Source organism: Euprymna scolopes, chromosome 23, assembly GCF_053919585.1.
Source record: "Euprymna scolopes isolate OS-2025 chromosome 23, ASM5391958v1, whole genome shotgun sequence".
Taxonomy (NCBI): Eukaryota; Metazoa; Mollusca; class Cephalopoda; order Sepiida; family Sepiolidae; genus Euprymna; species Euprymna scolopes.
In genome coordinates, this window is record NC_136504.1 from 18,243,775 (window position 1) to 18,253,456 (window position 9,682).

Here is a 9,682-nt window from a genome sequence, read left to right on the forward strand (position 1 = left end):
AAAAATAATTATTCAACCTAAGAAAAAGTGTCAAGTGCGGAGTTTATCCCCCTTCCACATCAAATATTCTTATACATTAAAGGGAAGTAATCATGTCAAAAGTTATTCCCTTGTATTCTGCATAAATAGCTCAAAAAAAAATTTTTTTTAAATAAAATAAAAAAATTTCTTCTAATCTGAACAGGACAGTAGACTTTGCACCCACATAAGGCTCAATATCCTTTCAGATAGTGCTTATAACAATACTAAATGTGGCTTATATTAACAGTTTATAATTTTTTGGATCATTCAATTACCATTAGTGTACTAATAAAATCGTGAATGTTTTCATAGATTTTAATATTAATTCTAACTAATAAAGATTATCTAAAAATGTTCAGCATTTTATTATTACATTGATAATCCTTGAAACCACAATAAAACTAGACTTGTTGTCATCTTTTGTGTATATATATAAGGTTGGTGCAAAAATAATGTTTTTATATATATATAGTCAAAAACAATATTTTTGCACCAACCTAATATATATATGTATATCAAAGAGAGAATCAGAGTAGATAACTCTCTCAGTCATAGATACTTCTGCTGTAACTCATTACTATAAATCAATACAGATGAAATCTAACTAGCATTATCTTTTCATATTACACTATTTGTTCATTAACCTAAAATATATTGCTACACAAACCTGACAATAACTCAGAGAAAACTTATTTCTGATCATTAATAAAAACAATCAAATACCTTCCTTCCAAAACAGAAACTTCTTATCCATGCACACTGTTCTACTTCAGTGTTTAAATGATTTTTTTCTTGTATTCACTTTTAAAATAACATGGTGATTCGGTTATATATGTGCAAACGGACGGTTGCTTTTTCTTACTTTTGACGAAAACATCTATTTACAGTTTGTTTAAACACTAAATTATTTCCTTTCAATCTAAATTACATATATTTTTTTGCATGTTACAATTAGCTTATTTTCCTCCAAGTAACATTCATTTACAATGATATGTTTCATTTACTTATGGGGGGAGGGATCGTTTTCAACAACATCTAATGCTCGGTGTGTTCACTCTTTGCTTAAACAGCAAACAAAAACAATAATAAAAGTACATCTGCAGTCGATTGCACTTTTTAGATATGTCACATGCCTTCATTTTTTTTCCAACCATGAGATAAACAATTCTTGTTAAAAAATTTTTTTAAATTTGCATATCATTGGACTATTCCTCTTTTTAATCTTATTTTTACATCAGTATTAGGTAGAACAAAATTTTGTTTTCATTTGATTTTATTCAGCTGCTAATGATTAACAAAAAGTTGCCCCATTCTAAGTCTAATATTTACTTTTCATAGATTTGTTATATTTTATTCATATTTCTTACTTCTTTTGTAGACAAAAGGCTTCTTTTTTTTTTTTTTTTTAAAACCTTAATATACATTATTAAACAGCATTGCATTTGTGTAACTTTTCTTTGACTATGATTTTCAGAGGACATAAACATTCTATTCACAATTAATATAACAAAAACACTAAAACTAGGCCAGCAGGCAATGCTGCTGCCTCGGCTTCTACAATCACCTATTAAGTTTCATTTTCATCTACTGAAGCTGAACATAACTTAGTTATATCAGTGTTCAACTCCACTAAATAGTTCATTTCTTTCATTTAAAAATTTTTTTTTTTTTTTTTTTTTTTTTAATCAATCGCATATTTACTGACTTCAACAATGCAATAGCAGTTTCGATTTTATTTGCAAAAACTAATTACCGAATCTAATATGCATTTTGGTCTATTCATTAAAAAAGGCCGCCATTTCAATAAATACACAGACATATATTAACATAACTTTATTTATTTTGATATCTTACATAACCAGAATGCATTTTGGCATATTCTTAAACAATTCAGAAATTTTAACCTTTGACATAAATTCGGAAGCATTTATTCTATTTAACTTGCACAATCCAAATAATAAAAATTACATTAAAGACTTCCAAGTAGTGATAGGTATGTACAACCGTACCAAAAACAAACATTTAATAGGGGATAAAATTATCGATCCTTTTACCTCAACAATCAACAGTGTACCCTTAATTTTTGATTACTGCTTTTGAGAATCCTTTACAAAATCATTACCTATGTCGATGGGCATTTTGCTCCATTCTTGCATGGAATAGCAATATTAATATTTGTCTCTTACTATTTTTTTAAAAAACATGCTCTTACATTTTCAATGCCTTCGTAATAGAAATTTTCTCCAGAGAAAACATGAAGCCATTTTCTGTTAAGAGCTAACAAAAATGAAGGATGATTATCACAAAGACAGAAGATGCCTTTTGATCTTAGTTTGGAAAATACCAAGGCTTTAAGTAGGAGGAAAACAGTCAGCTGAGGTTCTTGGAAAGAAGCTATTAAAATAAAAAACTGTATTATAAGGTATCAGAACAGCTAATTGATGGAGACCATTAGACCAAGGAGTCAAACGAGCTGGAACAAAGGAAGCAGGAAATAAGTCAGATAATCATGAACACCACATAACACAACAGTATTTATAAAAAAGACAGACTTACAACCTCATGCCTGTAAGAGGTCAGAGACAAAGGGTGGGACCAATCAAATTACAGATAAATTTCTGCATTTTATTAAGAACCCTCTAATGAGACAGATTCACCAGCCCAAATATTAAAACAGCATGTGATCTGATAGTATCATCGTTTATGTGCATATATTGAGCAAAGTGCATGGATTTCTTCATTTTACTGTTATCTTAGCATTTTGCGACAATTTGTATTATGGGTTTCTAGTCATGTTGGAAAGACTAAAAATGGTTTTAAAAAAAACCCTTGTACACTTTATTTTATTTTTAAGAATACTCAAATACTGAACTTAATCGATGATAATCTGTACTCTTGATAGTACTCTTGTGCCAAAAGCAGCAAAACAACTCTAAAGCATAACGCTTAATTGTAGGATATTTGAACTTCATTCACTTTTCTCCATACGCTGCAGTAGTTCATGTGAACAGATCATAATGTCTCATTTGATAGTTCAAAAAAAAAAAAAAAAAAAAAAAAAAGTCCAAATATTCATTCCCATCTTTTATCTGGTTTTTAGCTAATCTGCATTTTTAATATGCAGTCATAAGCAACCTCATTATTCGTAAATTATGACATCATTTTCGATACATTCCGCCCAGTAATATTTACATTATTAGCGTTCTTTGTCGTTGTGCGAAGGTGAAAGACTTCTCCAGCAATGTTTCCTTTCCATTCTCTTAAACATCAAATGTTTTCTGCCAGTCTTTTGTTGATTCTCAACAATAAGTCTTGGACTTCTTGATGATGATCCAATTTGTCAATCTGGAAACATTTACATAATTGAAAAGTCATCACATATTTGTGTCTTCGCATTGACTAATTTGAATCTTCTTGTGAAGTACAGCCATCTTTGACATGATTGCAGAAGGAGTTCAAGTTCTTGAGTATAAAGCCATTTTTGTAAATGTAGTTGTCTCGAACAAAAAAAATTAAGAAATGGTAGCATAAAGCCAGTTAGGATCAAAAGATCATAGTGGTTTTCTTATGTTAAGACAGAAAGTTATCACTGAAGAATTGAAAGAGATTCAATATCTCTGGTATATAAAAGTCATTTTTTTTTTATATATATGTGTGTGTGTGAATTCCTACCTCACAGGTTCCAAAACGGCTGAGCCTATCTTTTGCAAATTTCACACAAAGGTAATTTATATGTCTGGCAGTATACTTAGATATGGTTTGTGCAAAAACTTATCCGATAACTATTGAAAATAAAAAAAAAATTCAATCTTAAAAATAGTCCTTAATAAATAAAAACAAATTTTTACAGGTGAATATTTTACATTACACCGACCAAGGATGCAATGGAAGATATTCCCCTGTCAAAATTCTTTTTATCTATAAGAGGAGAAAAACTATTTTTTAAATCATCAATCCCAAATATCAGCTGACATAATATTGTAAACAGATGGAATTTGATAAACAACATTATCATTATTATTTAAAAAAACATTTTTTTTTTTTTTTTTTTTTTTTGTGAATTAGTCTACTGAGCAAATTATTCTACATTATACATAATAACCAATAGAAGATTGATTCTATAATAATACATATGCAATCTGCATAAATTAAAATATCATGTTTAAGCGTATTGTACAACTCGGCAACACTGAGCGACCAGCTAGTATTTACTAAAACGATTCTGGCACCTGACTGGTTTGTTCTTATTACTCTTGGTTATAAATAGAATCATTTAAACCTTTTTTTTTTTCTTCCTTCTGATACTGTCATTCATCCATCCATCCATCCATAGTCTTGAGCCCCTGAAGGGGCATAGGCCATCCACAACTTTGTAGATGCTTTTGTAGCAAGGAGTTCTTTTTTTTCGGGATGAGGGTGCTGGCCCCCATACCCAACCTTCCAAATATGTACAGACAGCGTTTAGCCTTCCCAAATAGTAACCCATCTGGCACTGGCCAGACTCAACATTGCTTAACTTCAGTGATCTAGCAGGAACCAGTGTCTCAACGTGATTGTGCTGTACTTCTGCTATTATCAAGTGTGATGTTATTCCGTGAAGATATTCATTCCCAAATTATTAACTTCTTGGCCATGTTGGAATACATTAAAAATGTTTGCTACAAGTGTTGTCTATACTATGAGATTTGGGAATTTTAGTTCATGCAGATCAGTGATAGACTTATCCATTAGGTGCTATTCAAAGCATGTTTCTTTGTTTTCTTTTTTGCGTGACATTAAAAAAAAAAAATTAAACGTTCTTTACAATATGTTTTAAATTTCTTTTTTAGTGCAATCGTTCCAAGCCACTAAGCCACTAAGGAGCTAAAAAATGAAAATACTACTTCAAAGTCAAAAACAATCAATAGTTGGTGTGAGATGGAGAGATTCTAACCTAGAAAATAACAATTCTTCCACTTTTGTCAAAGACATTACTCATGGAAGCTGAGGACTATAGGACACCTGAGGACTGTCATGATTTCATTTTATAAGGCTCTAAGTATGTGTTTGTGATACCAGTAGTACTGTTCATCTTCTAAAATCTTGTGACAGCTACATAAGATGTGTTGCACCAACCTTTTAGCATATCGTATACAGTTGCGTGCTTCATTTGTAACCCAAATGCTAATTATTTGGAGAATATCAGACTGATTTTATTTGAAAGTGAATTCTACTATAAAGTCTATATTCCATCAATCTCACCAGGTTATTTTCCACTTTGGCCATTCTCTTTATAAAAAAAAAAAAAAAGCTGACCATTCCTAGTAACAAACCTGTCGACTACCTTTCCAAGAGTCTATTCTCTGATTGTCAACGAGACAATTCTTAATAGGCATCATAAAAATCAAATCGAAATAATCTTTAATTAAATTCACAGAATGCAATGGTGGAAATCATTAACAATATCATTCTGGCTTTATTTAGACTTTTTAAGCATCACAACATCAGACCCATTCCAACAGTTACTCTGACATGCTACCATGCCATCTCCTTGCATAATTTAATCCACAAAGTCTTTTTAGACAAACATGTTTTACAAAATAATACAGCAAAAGCTAGATCTTACTATTATAATAACATAAAAGTTTACTTCAACCAATCAGAGATTAACTTTTCTTTGACAATCATAAAATGGTCAATGTGATTTACATACTCATATCGTATGATGATTTAACAGACTTAATAAGTTGTTGAAATTTTAATGTCACAAGCCAGAAAACAAAACCCTGATTCCACGGAACACTATTGACAATATTAGCTTATGATTATTAACTTGCATGAAGACTGCCTCAAATGTATTCTTGTCTTATAGTTCTTAGACATTTTTCATAAATCTTTAATCATAAGAATAAATGCATCAAATATACGTAACTAAGTCTCTAATTGTGTGTGTGTGCGTGTGTGTATTTTTTTTTTTGTGACACTCACGTTCACCCCTAACAAGGCATATTGCCACTTGGACATAAGGGGCTACTATTTAGGATAATACCTATGGAAAGATTAACAAGATGTTGGTTTACATTACATTTAAATACCTTGGCTCCATCATCACCGCAACAGACCAAGGGGGAAGAAGATATCCACAACCACATTAGCAATGCTTGTTTCACCCTCTTTTGACTGATCGCAGCTCTGGTTCCAGAAAGATACAAGGTTCAACAGAAAGGTCAGGATCTACCAGGCCTCGGTTTGCACTATTCTGCTTTATGGCAGTGAAACCTGGCCTATACATATAAGTGATCTTCACAAGCTGGAGATGTTCAACCATCATTGCCTACACAGCATCCTATGTGTTCGCTGGCAACAATTCCTCTCTAACATGATCCGGGCACGCTGCAAGATACTCTCCCTTCAACAATCCCTCCTTGCCAGATGCCTTCGTTGGTTTGACCATGTGTTTTGTCAAAACACAGGTGAACTTATTTGTGAAGCCATCAACCCAGCATGAGCACCAGGCTGGAAGTACCACCATGGTGGCCAACTCAAAACCTAGTTCAGGTCAGTGAAACAGGATGCTAAAATGATCCTTGGCCCCCGCCTCTACGATCTCCACCGATAGAACTACGAATGGGTTATGCTCGTAATAGAACATCCTCAGATCGCCGCACCTGGTTGATCGTTATACAGGATTTAATGAACTTGTTGGATGGAGCCAGCACAACCGATCCAGGGTGAATGCCACAACAAATACATGTTACATTACATTTAAACTTCTGCATATCAGGGAAGCAGGTAGCAGGAAGGGAATTCCAAAATCTAGCTGTTCAAGGGAAGAAACTATTAAATATATTAGTCCATTATATCTTTTTCACATAACTCTTATTCAAATCTACACACAAACCATAATCATCTTCTATATCATATGCGATTAGAGTACAAGACAAAGTGTTGCATGTTTGTACTTCTAATATAGACAAGCAAAAAATACAACCACCTACAAAAATATAACCAAAGGTAATGAATGAAACCTTCGTATCCTCCCAAAATACAAAATATGTTAAAAAACAATGAAACCGAGGGCATACTATGCAAAAACAAATATAATGCTCATTTTTGTTTTTTCTAAGATATGCGGTGGGTTCAAATAGTAGTAAAAAAAGAGATAGGAACATTTCAAATGTTATCAAATGGTAGAGATTAGTGGAATTCAATTTTGTTGTTTGACAATTCTTATTTTCTCCTCTACACTTGCATTAATGCTTAATCTTTTGTGGATCTCAGTTTCAGGTAACCCTATCTACCATATATTTATATATATATATATATATATATATATATATATATATAAATAAAAACATACTAGTGTCACTGTATTCCGAGGTTCTACTATGTGTGTATGTATATATATATATACATACACACATAGTAGAATCTCGGGATACAGTGACACTAGTATGGTTTTTTTTCAGGTTACTATGTGGAATATGATGTTTTTTACTGCCCCTTGTTACAGTATTTGCCCCACCTTACGGTGTTATTTATAATGTTATTTGATATACATGTGTATTATATACTGTATTATATTTTGTTACTAAGTTTTAATGCCGTATCCTGGAGTTCTACTGTATATACATACATACACACACAAATCCAATCGAAATCCAATATGGTGATATAAGACATTTAACAGATATATTTTTTTAATGTTTTGCCAAGCTTAAATGTATCCATTTCTTTTTATCTACATCTTTTCTTCACCAAATCCCCTTTTGATTCGATATAAAAAACTTTCTAATAGTTTTTTTTTTAAGTAAAATACATTTGTCTCTGAGGAGTTGTTTGGTGGTCTTCCCCTATTCAATAAGACACGAGCAAGACGTACTTCATAAATAAAATCTAAATTAAATACATCTTATTGAAGAATGATTTTATATATATATATATATATATATATATATATATATATATAATAAATTCCACAGCGAAACTACGTCGCAGCCCACAAGAGCCATGACAGTCAACGAACCGGAAGTCCAAGACTCTAGTTTCGCCCTCATTTGGGCTCATCAGTTAGACACATCCGAACCCAGGATTCGAAACACGAGCCTCTTGCATGCGAGACAAACGCCCCGCACACAAGAATTTCTTGTGTGCAGGGCATTTGCTCAGTTGGTAGAGTGCTTGCCTTGCATGCAAGAGGCTTTGAAATGAATTCTAACGATATCTTTAATAAATCTATCTATATAATATCAGTTTCCATTTTTTTGCACTAACCAGCAATGTTATAGCAAGTCTATAATTTTTTTATTGCTAATTTTCCTGAGTAAAAAAAGCCAAATTTTTTAAACTCCATCGAATAAGGAAATTATTTACTATCTTGTTTTTGAACAATACATTTTGTAAATCTTACCCTACATAATTTAATTCCTCTCTCTCACACACACACACACATATAAACACACACACACACACAATAAGAATACCCTTCCCAGGACAGATAAAATTCTGCACACAAAACAACTTTGCACCGTTTATGAAAATTAAAAATCATACTATACTTTATGTCTAGAATCCTTATCCTAATTTTAATCACAATGATTTTGATTCTGGAAAATGTCTAAAATTAAGTTTAAAACGTTATAAAAAAAATCTAAAGTCGAATAGTCTTGCTTAATTCAACTATGACTATGAATCCAATTCAATGCAAATATATGAATTCTCAAATGGGAAATTATACCTACATTACCTTAAAACCCTTTAAATACTTGGGGGGGGGGGAATTTAGGAAATCACAAAATTTTCATAAAAAGCTTCCACCACCTTTTACTCCTTTTGCATAAAACTAAATAAAATATAGCCCAATATTTGGATTTCTTGTGTCCAGAAGCTCTATTCTAAAATTCATAAGTTAATTAGCGAAATGAAATAAATGAATTTTTTTTTTTAAATTCTGTTTAAAAAATAATCTAATTCAGTACAAAATACTAATTCAGTAGAATGAACCTCCTCTACTCTCACATCAGAATAATTAGTCAAGCTACATTTTTTTAATGGAAATCACTCTACACAAGAGTTGCGGGCATTTGATGTAAGGCGTTAAAAACAAGAAACAAAAACACTTTTAGAAACCCTTCAATGCATCTAAAATGATGAACTTGGAAGATACATTGTAGATGCATCCAAGCATTATTAAAACATATTGTCGATTTATTTTATAATAATCTTGCTTAATTCAACTATGACTGGATCCAATTCAATGCAAATATATGAATTCTCAAATGGGAAATTATACCTACATTACCTTAAAACCCTTTAAAAAGCTGAACCTTTGAAGCACCATTCTTATCACTACATGTGCAGATTGAACAGACAAGTTTTATTCATTCATTTTTTTTTTTTTATCTGATAAGTTAGAATGGTTTTGGATGTGATAAGTTTATTTTTAAAAGCAAAACATTTTTTTTTAATCTACTTTTAAACATTGTGATTTTTCTTTATTTTGTTTATTTTTATCCAAGAGACAGTGTTAAACATAGACAAAACATTTGTGAATGAAGTTTGTGAAATGCATAACATCCCTTACGGTATAGTTGAAATTTGGAGAATTCTTTATGATATAAACAAAAGTAAAAAATGGATATAACTAAGAAATATTTCTAACATTCATTAAAAAAAAAAAAAC

The 9,682-nt window shown here is 31.4% G+C and overlaps 1 protein-coding gene across 31 annotated transcripts in view; it reads right to left on the reverse strand.

Annotated features, from left to right (window-relative positions):
* LOC145245781 (SMAD family member 4-like) overlaps positions 1 to 9,682 on the reverse strand; it is a 474,109-nt gene that overhangs the window by 99,190 nt on the left and 365,237 nt on the right. The gene's annotated exons all lie outside the window — the stretch shown is intronic.